Raw genomic sequence first — 14662 nt, 5'->3', positions numbered from 1 at the left:
TATCTCAATACTTAGTTCAATCTCGTTACTGGCAAGTCTCTTTACTCGTTCCTTAATACATCATCCCGCAACTAACTCATTAGTTGAAATGCTTGCAAGGCTTATGTGATGTGCATTACCGAGAGGGCCCAGAGATACCTCTCTGACAATCGGAGTGACAAATCCTAATCTCGAAATACGCCAACCCAACAAGTACCTTTGGAGACACCTGTAGAGCACCTTTATAATCACCCAGTTACGTTGTGACGTTTGGTAGCACACAAAGTGTTCCTCCGGTAAACGGGAGTTGCATAATCTCATAGTCATAGGAACATGTATAAGTCATGAAGAAAGCAATAGCAACAAACTAAACGATCAAGTGCTAAGCTAACAGAATGGGTCAAGTCAATCACATCATTCTCCTAATGATGTGATCCCGTTAATCAAATGACAACCCATGTCAATGGTTAGGAAACTTAACCATCTTTGATCAACGAGCTAGTCAAGTAGAGGCATACTAGTGACACTCTGTTTGTCTATGTATTCACACATGTATTATGTTTCTGGTTAATACAATTCTAGCATGAATAATAAACATTTATCATGATATAAGGAAATAAATAATAACTTTATTATTGCCTCTAGGGCATATTTCCTTCAGTCTCCCACTTGCACTAGAGTCAATAATCTAGATTACACAGTAATGATTCTAACGCCCATGGAGCCTTGGTGCTGATCATGTTTTGCTCGTGGAAGAGGCTTAGTCAACGGGTCTGCAACATTCAGATCCGTATGTATCTTGCAAATTTCTATGTCTCCCACCTGGACTAAATCCCAGATGGAATTGAAGCGTCTCTTGATGTTCTTGGTTCTCTTGTGAAATCTGGATTCCTTCGCCAAGGCAATAGCTCTAGTATTGTCACAAAAGATTTTCATTGGACCCGATGCACTAGGTATGACACCTAGATCGGATATGAACTCCTTCATCCAGACTCCTTCATTTGCTGCTTCTGAAGCAGCGATGTACTCTGCTTCACATGTAGATCCCGCCACAACGCTTTGTTTAGAACTGCACCAACTGACAGCTCCACCGTTCAATGTAAACACGTATCCGGTTTGCGATTTAGAATTGTCCGGGTCAGTGTCAAAGCTTGCATCAACGTAACCGTTTACGATGAGCTCTTTGTCACCTCCATAAATGAGAAACATATCCTTAGTCCTTTTCAGGTATTTTAGGATGTTCTTGATCGCTGTCCAGTGATCCACTCCTGGATTTCTTTGGTACCTCCCAGCTAGACTTATAGCAAGGCACACATCAGGTCTGGTACACAGCATTGCATACATGATAGAGCCTATTGCTGAAGCATAGGGAACATCTTTCATTTTCTCTCTATCTTCTGCAGTGGTCGGGCATTGAGTCTTACTCAACTTCACACCTTGTAACACAGGCAAGAACCCTTTCTTTGCTTGATCCATTTTGAACTTCTTCAAAACTTTGTCAAGGTATGTGCTTTGTGAAAGTCCAATTAAGTGTCTTGATCTATCTCTATAGATCTTGATGCCCAATATGTAAGCAGCTTCACCGAGGTATTTCATTGAAAAACTCTTATTCAAGTATCCCTTTATGCTATCCAGAAATTCTATATCATTTCCAATCAGCAATATGTCATCCACATATAATATCAGAAATGCTACAGAGCTCCCACTCATTTTCTTGTAAATACAGGCTTCTCCAAAAGTCTGTATAAAACCAAATGCTTTGATCACACTATCAAAGCGTTTATTCCAACTCCGAGAGGCTTGCACCAGTCCATAAATGGATCACTGGAGCTTGCACACTTTGTTAGCTCCCTTTGGATTGACAAAACCTTCCGGTTGCATCATATACAACTCTTCTTCCAAAAATCCATTCAGGAATGCAGTTTTGACATCCATTTGCCAAATTTCATAATCATAAAATGCAGCAATTGCTAACATGATTCGGACAGACTTAAGCATTGCTACGGGTGAGAAAGTCTCATCGTAGTCAATCCCTTGAACTTGTCGAAAACCTTTCGCAACAAGTCGAGCTTTGTAGACAGTAACATTACCATCAGCATCAGTCTTCTTCTTGAAGATCCATTTATTCTCAATTTCTTGCCGATCATCGGGCAAGTCAACCAAAGTCCATACTTTGTTCTCATACATGGATCCCATCTCAGATTTCATGGCCTCAAGCCATTTTGCGGAATCTAGGCTCACCGTCGCTTCTTCATAGTTCGTAGGTTCATCATGATCTAGTAGCATGACTTCCAAAATAGGATTACCGTACCACTTTGGTTGATCTACGAGGTCAGTAACAATTTGATCTGAAGTTTCATGATCATCATCATTAACTTCCTCACTAATTGGTGTAGGTGTCGTAGAAACCGTTTTCTACGATGAACTACTTTCCAATAAGGGAGCAGGTACGGTTACCTCATCAAGTTCTACTTTCCTCCCACTCACTTCTTTCGAGAAAAACTCCTTCTCCAGAAATGTTCCGAACTTAGCAACAAAAGTCTTGCCTTCGGATCTGTGATAGAAGGTGTACCCAATAGTCTCCTTTGGGTATCCTATGAAGACACATTTCTCCGATTTGGGTTCGAGCTTATCAGGTTGAAGCTTTTTCACATAAGCATCGCAGCCCCAAACTTTAAGAAACGACAACTTTGGTTTCTTGCCAAACCACAGTTCATAAGGCGTCGTCTCAACGGATTTCGATGGTGCCCTATTTAACGTGAATGCGTCCGTCTCTAAAGCATAACCCCAAACGAAAGCGGTAAATCAGTAAGAGACATCATAGATCGCACCATATCTAGTAAAGTACGATTATGACGTTCGGACACACCATTATGTTGTGGTGTTCCGGGTGGCATGAGTTGCGAAACTATTCCACATTGTTTCAAATGAAGACCAAACTCATAACTCAAATATTCTCCTCCACGATCTGATCGTAGAAACATTATTTTCTTGTTATGATGATTTTCTACTTCACTCTGAAATTCTTTGAACTTTTCAAATGTTTCAGACTTATGTTTCATTAAGTAGATATACCCATATCTGCTTAAATCATCTGTGAAGGTGAGAAAATAATGATATCCGCCATGAGCCTCAGTATTCATCGGACCACATACATCTGTATGGATGATCTCCAACAAATCTGTTGCTCTCAACATAGTTCCGAAGAATGGCATTTTAGTCATCTTGCCCATGAGGCACGGTTCGCAAGTACCAAGTGATTCATAATCAAGTGGTTCCAAAAGTCCATAAGTATGGAGTTTCTTCATGCGCTTTACTCCGATATGACCTAAACGGCAGTGCCACAAATAAGTTGCACTATCATTATCAACTCTGCATCTTTTGGCTTCAATATTATGAATATGTGTATCACTACTATCGAGATTCAACAAAAATAGACCATTCCTCAAGGGTGTATGACCATAAAAGATATTACTCATATAAATAGAACAACCATTATTCTCCGATTTAAATGAATAACCGTCTCGCATCAAACAAGATCCAGATATAATGTTCATGCTCAACGCCGGCACCAAATAACAATTATGTAGGTCTAATACTAATCCCGAAGGTAGATGTAGGGGTAGCATGCCGACCGCGATCACATCGACTTTGGAACCATTTCCCACGCGCATCATCACCTCGTCCTTAGCCAATCTTCGCTTAATCCGTAGCCCCTGTTTCGAGTTGCAAATGTTAGCAACATAACCAGTATCAAATACACAGGTGCTACTGCGAGCATTAGTAAGGTATACATCAATAACATGTATATCATATATACCTTTGTTCACTTTGCCATCCTTCTTATCCGCCAAGTACTTGGGGCAGTTCCGCTTCCAATGACCAGTCTGCTTGCAGTAGAAGCACTCAGTCTCAGGCTTAGGTCCAGACTTGGGTTTCTTCTCCTGAGCAGCAACTTGTTTGCTGTTCTTCTTGAAGTTCCCCTTCTTCTTCCCTTTGCCCTTTTCTTGAAACTGGTGGTCTTATTGACCATCAACACTTGATGCTCCTTCTTGATTTCTACCTCCGCGGCCTTTAGCATCACGAAGAGCTCGGGAATAGTCTTATTCATCCCTTGCATGTTATAGTTCATCATGAAGCTTTTGTAGCTTGGTGGCAGTGATTGAAGAACTCTGTCAATGACACTATCAACAGGAATATTAACTCCCAGTTGAGTCAAGTGATTATGATACCCAGACATTTTGAGTATATGTTCACTGAAAAAACTATTCTCCTCCATCTTGCAGCTATAGAAATTATTGGAGACTTCATATCTCTCAATCCGGGCATTTGCTTGAAATATTAACTTCAACTCCTGGAACATCTCATATGCTCCATGACGTTCAAAATGTCGTTGAAGACCCGGTTCTAAGCCGTAAAGCATGGCACATTGAACTATCGAGTAGTCATCAGCTTTGCTCTGCCAGACGTTCATAACATATGGTGTTGCTCCTGCGGCGGGCTTGGCACTTAGTGGTGCTTCCAGGACGTAATTCTTCGGTGCAGCAATGAGGATAATCCTCAAGTTACGGACCCAGTCCGTGTAATTGCTACCATCATCTTTCAACTTTGCTTTCTCAAGGAACGCATTAAAATTCAACGGAACAACAACACGGGCCATCTATCTACAATCAACATAGACAAGCAAGATACCATCAGGTACTAAGTTCATGATAAATTTAAGTTCAATTAATCATATTACCTAAGAACTCTCACTTAGATAGACATCCCTCTAATCCTCTAAGTGATCACGTGATCCAAATCAACTAAACCATGTCCGATCATCACGTGAGATGGAGTAGTTTCAATGGTGAACATCACTATGTTGATCATATCTACTATATGATTCACGCTCGACCTTTCGGTCTCCGTGTTCCAAGGCCATATCTGTTATATGCTAGGCTCGTCAAGTTTAACCTGAGTATTCCGCGTGTGCAACTGTTTTGCACCTGTTGTATTTGAACGTAGAGCCTATCACACCCGATCATCACATGGTGTCTCAGCACGAAGAACTTTCACAACGGTGCATACTCATGGAGAACACTTATACTTTGATAATTTAGTGAGGGATCATCTTATAATGCTACCGTCAATCAAAGCAAGATAAGATGCATAAAAGATAAACATCACATGCAATCAATATAAGTGATATGATATGGCCATCATCATCTTGTGCTTGTGATCTCCATCTCCGAAGCATCGTCATGATCACCATCGTCACCGGGTGACACCTTGATCTCCATCGTAGCATCGTTGTCGTCTCGCCAATCTTATGCTTCCACGACTATCGCTACCGCTTAGTGATAAAGTAAAGCATTACAGGGCGATTGCATTGCATACAATAAAGCGACAACCATATGGCTCCTGCCAGTTGCCGATAACTCGGTTACAAAACATGATAATCTCATACAATAAAATTTAGCATCATGTCTTGACCATATCACATCACAACATGCCCTGAAAAACAAGTTAGATGTCTTCTACTTTGTTGTTGCAAGTTTTACGTGGCTGCTACGGACTTAGCAAGAACCGTTCTTACCTACGCATCAAAACCACAATGATAGTTTGTCAAGTTGGTGCTGTTTTAACCTTCGCAAGGACCGGGCATAGCCACACTCGGTTCAACTAAAGTTGGAGAAACTAACACCCGCCAGCCACCTGTGTGCAAAGCACGTCGGTAGAACCAGTCTCGCGTAAGCGTACGCGTAATGTCGGTCTGGGCCGCTTCATCCAACAATACCGCCGAACCAAAGTATGACATGCTGGTAAGCAGTATGAGTTATATCGCCCACAACTCACTTGTGTTCTACTCGTGCATAACACATCTACGCATAAAACCAGGCTCGGATGGCACTGTTGGGGAACGTAGTAATTTCAAAAAAATTCCTACGTACATGCAAGATCATGGTGATGCATAGCAACGAGAGGGGAGAGTGTTGTTCTCGTACCCTCGTAGAACGAAAGCGGAAGTGTTATCACAACGTGGTTGATGTAGTCGTACGTCCTCACGATCCGACCGATCAAGTACCGAACGTACGATACCTCCGAGTTCATCACACGTTCAGCTCGATGACGTCCCTCGAACTCTGATCCAGCCGAGTGTTGAGGGAGAGTTTCGGCAGCACGAGGGCGTGGTGATGATGATGATGTTCTACCGACGTAGGGCTTCGCCTAAGCACCGCTACAGTATTATCGAGGTGGACTATGGTGGAGGGGGCACCGCACACGGCTAAAAGATCAAACGATCAATTGTTGTGTCTATGGGGTGCCCCCCTGCCCCAGTATATAAAGGAGCAAGGGGGGGGGTGCGGCCGGCCAGGGAGAGGGCGCGCCAGGAGGAGTCCTACTCCACCGGGAGTAGGACTCCCCCCTTTCCTAGTTGGAATAGGATTCGGGAGAAGGAAAGAGAGAGGGGAAGAAGGAAAGAGGGGCCGGCCCCCTTGCCCTAAACCAATTCGGTTTGGGCCTTGGGGCGCACGCCCCACACTCCCCTTGCTTCCCTCTATTTCCACTAAGGCCCATGTAGGCCCATTAAGCTCCCGTGGGGTTCCAGTAACCTCCCGGTACTCCGGTAAAATCCCGATTTCACCCGGAACACTTCCGATATCCAAACATATGCTTCCAATATATCAATCTTCATGTCTCGACCATTTCGAGACTCCTCATCATGTCTTTGATCACATCCGGGACTCCGAACAGCCTTCGGTACATCAAAACATATAAACTCATAATATAACTGTCATCGAAATGTTAAGCATGCGGACCCTATGGGTTCGAGAACTATGTAGACATGACCGAGACATGTCTCCGGTCAATAACCAATAGCGGAACCTGGATGTTCATATTGGCTCCCACATATTCTACGAAGATCTTTTATCGGTCAGACCGCATAACAACATACGTTGTTTCCTTTGTCATCGGTATGTTACTTGTCCGAGATTCGATCGTCGGTATCTCAATACCTAGTTCAATCTCGTTACCGGCAAGTCTCTTTACTCGTCCCGTAACATCATCCCACAACTAACTCATTAGTTGCAATGCTTGCAAGGCTTATGTGATGTGCATTACCGAGAGGGCCCAGAGATACCTCTCCGACAATCAGAGTGACAAATCCTAATCTTGAAATACGCCAACCCAACAAGTACCTTTGGAGACACCTGTAGAGCACCTTTATAATCATCCAGTTACATTGTGACGTTTGGTAGCACACAAAGTGTTCCTCCGGTAAACGGGAGTTGCATAATCTCATAGTCATAGGAACATGTATAAGTCATGAAGAAAGCAATAGCAACAAACTAAACGATCAAGTGCTAAGCTAACGGAATGGGTCAAGTCAATGACATCATTCTCCTAATGATGTGATCCCGTTAATCAAATGACAACCTATGTCAATGGTTAGGAAAATTAACCATCTTTGATCAATGAGCTAGTCAAGTAGAGGCATACTAGTGACACTCTGTTTGTCTATGTATTCACACATGTATTATGTTTCCGGTTAATACAATTCTAGCATGAATAATAAACATTTATCATGATATAAGGAAATAAATAATAACTTTATTATTGCCTCTAGGGCATATTTGCTTCAAAAAATTCCTAAGGATTCTAATCCTTCAAAGATCCTATGAAAATCCTTTGAATCAAACAGACCCTAACTTTGCCACAACTAAGCTTAGGCAAAGTTATTAGTTCTTCAAAACGAGAGAAACAAGTTGGCAAGCCTAAGGGAATCTTGCCACATTTTGTGTGTGTATGTCATGTGGGGCCTTAGTGTGGCTTGCCTAAGGTGTGGCTTGAACCAAACACTCACCTAAGTTAATCAAACTTGCCTAACTTTACATTCCACCAGATTTTGCCACATGTTAGAATCCAGAAAGCTCCACATGTAGAAGCATAATGCACAAACCACCAGAATCTCATGCGTGCAATGCACGTGTACCTTACTAGTACTAGTTGGTAGTAGTAAGAAACAAATTCCAGTTTTGGCACGAGCTCGTACTGTGGGAGCAGCACAAGGCCTGCTGCGGGATTTACATTTCCCTCTCAGGGCCCACGGGACCGAACTTCAGTGGCTTAGTGCCCGGCCTATGAGTCAATGACATGCGGACCTTAAATGCGGCTGACCCACATGTCATTCTCATGGTGGTGGCTTGATTCGCGACTCACTCGTTCAAGATGAACCGGCCGATGGTGGCGTGGCCGTGGCAAGGGTGCCATAGCTGGGCGTCGGGGCGTTACGAGGCGTAGATGGCCACACCGGCGGGTACTACCTATAGTACTCCCTCCGGTCCTTTTTACTCTGCATATTAGGTTTGTCTGAAGTCAATCTCATCCAACTTTGACCAAGTTTATATAAAAAATTATAGACATTCACATAACAACACCAATATCATTAGATTCATCTTGGAATATATTTTCATATTATATTTATTAGATATTATAGATGCTAATAATTTCTAATGTAAATTTGGTCAAACTTAGCAAAGTTTGACTTTCGGCAAATCCAATGTGCAGAGTAAAAAGGACCGGAGGGAGTACATAAGTACTCCAGCTAAGGATTGATGCCTGGGATGAAATGTGTCACAGCCGCTGGATGAAAATTCGATGGTGCAGGAGTACGGATCGGAGCACAGCAGCGGAGCAGGCAAACCGCGTCCAATCGGGTGTGTCTGTGGTAGAAAGTTGATGGTCGCCGCAGTTCAGCTGGCCCGCATGTCATGCACACAAAGGCAGAGGAGCGGTGGGGCCGAGAGAGATGGGGGCACATCGGGGGGATGAGGATCCCCTGACGCGAACAATCCTACCATTCTGTCATTGACATGTGGGACCCATAAGCGTGGGTACCACCTGTCAGCGAAGGAAAGGCAGGGAAAGGCAGTGATAGCCACGTCAGAGGATCCATGTCCACGTCGGGGGACGTCGTGCTGTGGGTTGGAGCGGCGTCGTGGGAATCGCGTGTGGGTGTGGCAATGGTAGAAACAAGAAACATGATGGTCGTCGTGGTTCAACTTTCATGGACAAGCTGTCATGTCTGCTGACACATGTATATCAAAACTAGAGTGTTTATATTTCAAGCACGTGAACAAGTATTATTCTACTACTTTGGATCCATTGCAACGCACGGGCCAGCACATTGGTAGTAGTAGTGTCCATCTCTATCTCTAGAGGCCTTCCCTCATTCATCCTTTTCTCTCACAAGATAAACTACTCATACAAATGCATCTTGATGTTCCGTGGAACGCACGAGGATGTTTCCTTGGGGGTCTCTCCAGCGCGGCGTGGCTATAGTTGCAAGTTGACGCCCCTTGAGATGCTGACGTTGAGGGGCACTCGGATTTTCTCCGATGAGCAGGTAAGATGAGTTTGATCATGTAGTAAATGCATTCTAAAGACTACTTCCGTGTCCATTTCCTAATTCTCCCCTGCCCACTATTTCACAGGTTAGGCTCAGTGCGAGTGGAGATTGGCTTGCATATGTACAGGGTTTGGATGCAAATGAAGACGAAGGGGAGGTGAAGAAGCCGAGGAGAATCGGTTCCCGATGGATAAGTAAATGTGAGAAGTGGCGTGCAGGCAGTTGATTAGACAGCTAGGTAGACTAAACGAAAAGGCTATGTGGGTAGACTGATGAGTCGTACATGTTCGTGTACGTGCCCCTCCTTCCTGATAGGTGGGACCTATGCATGCAAATAGATAAAAAATGTGTCGTAGTTTTTTTTTGAGCGCGTGAGTGGGAGACACAACATTCTTTGGTTAAGGAATACTCCCTCCGTTTAGGTGAGTATAAGTCACCTTATGAAAATTAGGTTTTCCCAAAACCTTTAGGCGTGGAGCTTTAACTTCCTGCTCGATCCCCTCCCAGCCTCGTTAGCCAGCGTTCTCTTCCTCTGCTGCCGTGTTCTACCTTTCCATTTTTCCTCTTCTCAAGTGTGGAATGATCTGCATGCCGTCCTTGATGCACCATAATGACCACTGCATGCATCACGGCAGGGCGTTGATTGGGCATGCACGAGAATTTGGTTCTGCTCACAATATGGATGATACCTGAACGATGAAGTGAAAAGGCATGCTAGCACGGGAGACCTATTTCCGCTATACAATAATGGAGTACTCATGTTCCTACTACTACTAGTAGTAGTACAACTGTGGTACACTTGATGGTCAAAATACTATTCATCCGGTCCTCACAGTGAAGTGACAACACCCTGCGCCTGACACTAGTCCAGGCGGCGTGTTCGGGTTACCAAAGTCAGCCTCACCCTGTGCACTGTGCAGTCTGTCACCGCCGCTGTACAGCACATTGGCGCCTCGCCTCGTCTCCCTCTCCGCTCCCATAATAGTGCTCCATCTCCATCACCTTCACTGTCTCCATCTCACTGTGCCCCCGTGTACCGTCGCCTCACTAGCCTCCCCCAGTACCACTATTTCCTCGCTAGCCGCTCCAGCACCGACATCCTTCTCCCCCGTAAATCAAGCCCCCTTCCAAACTCCACCATGTCCGAACGCAAACCGTGCAACATCCATATGAGCCATGATTGGAGCAATCTCCCCAGTGACATCCTCGACCTCTATTGTTCGTGTATGGATATGTTGAGCGCCCTGCGGCTGGCTGCATGCTCGAGGGACATGCACACGGCCATCATCGAAGCAAGGCCTAAGCTTTTCAAGACACCCTGCTTGCTGCTATCTGGTCTTGCGAGATTGGCTTGCCATGATACGGAGGCGTGCATGATGCCCCTCGACTTCAATCCGATCCCCATTAGCCGAAACTTCTTTCTAGGTATGTAGTGGGTCGCCATACATCATTTCCCTCGACATCGATCCGATCACCATCGCCCAAAACTTCTTGGCAGGTATGTACTGGGTCGGCATGAACTCCCATTGGATGGCTGCCTTCAGAGAAGACGGTAAAAAGTTGGTGCTCGTGAACTTCCAGACCTCCCATGAGATTATCCTTCCTCCATTGGATTATATAGAGTATTACCATCGCGGTCCAAGTCATCTAGATTACTACGTCAGTTGGACGGACCTTATTTTGCAGAAGATTGCAATCTGCCAAGTGCCCAGACAACATGCAAATTACGCAGACTTCAAGCTAATTGCCTTGTTCGACCGCGGACTCGCCTATCTTTATGCCGGTGCCTTCTTTAGCTGGAGACAACTCGGCTCGCAGTGGATCATCGTCAAAGCTGATACACACTTCTGTGATGCTATTGAACACAATGGCATCATCTACGCGATCGACAAAGCAGATGACACCACGTATTGCTGGGACGGCGCATGTAAGTTGTTTCTGTCTCATGTTAATGATGACGCCATGACACTGTTTGAAATTTTTGTGATGATTGGCATATCCCTGTTTGAGCAGAATTTGAGTAGAACTATGGCAATGTATTAGAGACGCCGTAAATCAGCTATATTTGGAATGAGTTAATTCATGCGATTGTGACCATGTCATTACAGCCAATTTGTACCCTGAATAATCAAACGGTTAGGAGTATATGGATATTATCCTTATTTTACAGTAATCTATATACTACTACTAAATATGAGTGTGTATCAATGGCCATGTTAGTTTCCTCATTTTAATGATGTAGAAACATGCACCACACTGTTGGTTTCATCTAACCATACATTAGGGAAGTAAATGTGCATATGGAGAACTCTATATTTGGAAGTAGTGAAATCCTGCAATGCTTACCATGTGTACATACCTATATTCGCCCTTCAGCAATCAATGGCTAGAATAATATCCTCACAAAATTTTTGCCCACAGAACACGAGTATATAACAATGCATGGTCTGTTAGTTACCTTGAAGAATTTGTTTGTGAGGACATAACAAGATTACATAACATGCATGACATGGTAGTTTCTTGTGAAGAATCGATTGCGAGATAACATGAGTATAACCATGCATGGCACTTCTATATTTTCGAACCCAGTATACATTTCCCTGTATTTTCCTCCCAGTTCCAACAGGGACATATCAATGTTGTTTCTTGCATTATCCTACTCATACTCTGAACAATGTTGATCTTACATTAACAATGCCTGTCCTTTTTGATATGATGCAGTGTCCCTACAGTTACTTTCCTTTGTAATCACACCACCTTTGCCAAAAACAGGGAAGCCCAACTGGTTCTTCGCTCGATCAGACGACGGCAAGACTGATGATCATTCCGACACATGAGACGGAAAATTTATATTGCAAAAACCCCACTGTATACAAGGACCATCTAATACGTGAGTATCCGGACAGTGGCTGTTATGTCTATGAGCAGGATACCAGCTTGTTGGGGCCTTTAGGATTTTTTAGTTGGAGGCGGGTAAATAGCCTTGGTTCACACTCTCTGTTTCTCGGAATCAATTATCCGATTAACCAGGAGATCACCGTTGGCAAGGACCTTGATGGCAGAGAGGCTCTGTTTGCTACGGAAAACTATGTCTACACGGCGAGCCCTAGGAGTTCGGGAGCAAACTCTCCTGATTGTCAACGATATAGCCTGCAGCCAAAAGAAGGTGAGAATGACAAAGGCATCTGGATTAACTTTGATCCTTGGATGTCTCAATTACGACAGGAAGTGATGTGGTTCAAGCCTTCAGGTTGATAGGTAATTGGGTTGTTGCATCGAAAGGGTGGAGTACTGGTGTCTCCGGATCACTAGTCGTTGAAGCGGGGCTGCAAATTATGATGGTGTTGGATCATCTCTTCGAATGACTTTGTTGTCTTTGCTGCTGGTTCTGGATGGGTAGTTCTTTCTTTTGTTATGCATATTCCTTGTCATTTGGTCATCCTCGTCTATGTCACTCTTACTATGTAAAAGTTGCTTCTGTTTAGAATGTCATTCTCGTCTGGATCACGAGAGTCTGAGCGCTGCAGATGGGTGTGTTTTGGTGGTGTAGTGATACGTCTCCAACGTATCTATAATTTTTGATTGCTCCATGCTATATTATCTACTGTTTTGGACTATATTGGGCTTTATTTTCCACTTTTATATTATTTTGGGACTAACCTATTAACCGGAGGCCCAGCCCAGAATTGCTGTTTTTTTGCCTATTTCAGTGTTTCGAAGAAACGGAATATCAAACGGAGTCCAAACAGAATGAAACCTTTGGGAACGTGATTTTCTCACCGAACATGATCCGGGAGACTTGGACCCTACGCCAAGGCATCAGAGAGGCGGTCACGAGGGTGGGCCCCCCCTTAGGGCGCGCCCCTACCTCGTGGGCCCCTCGGAGCTCCACCGACGTACTTCTTCCTCCTATATATACCTACGTACCCCCAAACGATCAGAAGAGGAGCCAAAAACCTAATTCCACCGCCGCAACTTTCTGTATCCACGAGATCCCATCTTGGGGCCTGTTCCGGAGCTCCGTTGGAGAGGGCCGTCATCACGGAGGGCTTCTACATCATCATAGCCCCTCCGATGAAGTGTGAGTAGTTTACCTTAGACCTTTGGATCCATAGTTAGTAGCTAGATGGCTTCTTGTCTCTTTTTGGATCTCAATACAAAGTTCTCCCCCTCTCTTGTGGAGATCTATTCGATGTAATCTTCTTCTTTTTGCGGTGTGTTTGTTGAGAACGATGAATTGTGGGTTTATGATCAAGTCTATCTATGAATAATATTTGAATCTTCTCTGAATTCTTTTATGTATGATTAGTTATCTTTGCAAGTCTCTTCGAATTATCAGTTTGGTTTGGCCTACTAGATTGGTTTTTCTTGCCATGGGAGAAGTGCTTAGCTTTGGGTTCGATCTTGCGGTGTCCTTTCCCAGTGACAGAAGGGGCAACAAGGCACGTATTGCATCGTTGCCATCGAGGATAACAAGATGGGGTTTATTTCATATTGCATGAATTTATCTCTCTACATCATGTCATCTTGCTTAAAGCATTACTCTGTTTTTAACTTAATACTCTAGATGCATGCTGGATAGCGGTCGATGAGTGAAGTAATAGTAGTAGATGCAGAATCGTTTCGGTCTACTTGTCACGGACGTGATGCCTATATACATGATCATGCCTAGATATTCTCATAACTATGCTCAATTCTGTCAATTGCTCAATAGTAATTTGTTCACCCACCGTAGAATACTTATGCTCTTGAGAGAAGCCACTAGTGAAACCTATGGCCCCCGGGTCTATTCTCATCATATCAATCTCTATCACTTTAATCTTGCTTTGCTTTTTTACTTTGCCTTTTACTTTTTACTTTGCATCTCTATACCAGAAATATTATATCTATCAGATCTCACTCTCGTAAGTGACCGTGAAGGGATTGACAACCCCTAATCGCGTTGGTTGCGAGTAGCTATCGTTTTGTGCAGGTACGAGGGACTTGAGCGTGGCCTCCTACTGGATTGATACCTTGGTTCTCAAAAACTGAGGGAAATACTTACGCTACTCTGCTGCATCATCCTTTCCTCTTCGGGGAAATCCAACGCAAGCTCAAGAGGTAGCAAGAAGAATTTCTAGCGCCGTTGCCGGGGAGTCTACGCAAAAAGTCAACATACCAAGTACCCATCACAATCCCTATCTCTTGCATTACATTATTTTCCATTTTCCTCTTGTTTTCCTCTCCCCCACTTCACCCTTGCTGTTTTATTCGCCCTCTCTTTCCCAATCTCCTTTTCCTTCTCCTTCT

The sequence above is a fragment of the Triticum urartu genome, chromosome 5A (genome assembly GCF_056163025.1).
Source record: "Triticum urartu cultivar PI428250 chromosome 5A, HENAU_Tu73, whole genome shotgun sequence".
In the NCBI taxonomy this organism is placed as follows: domain Eukaryota; kingdom Viridiplantae; phylum Streptophyta; class Magnoliopsida; order Poales; family Poaceae; genus Triticum; species Triticum urartu.
This window is presented reverse-complemented; position numbering follows the sequence as displayed.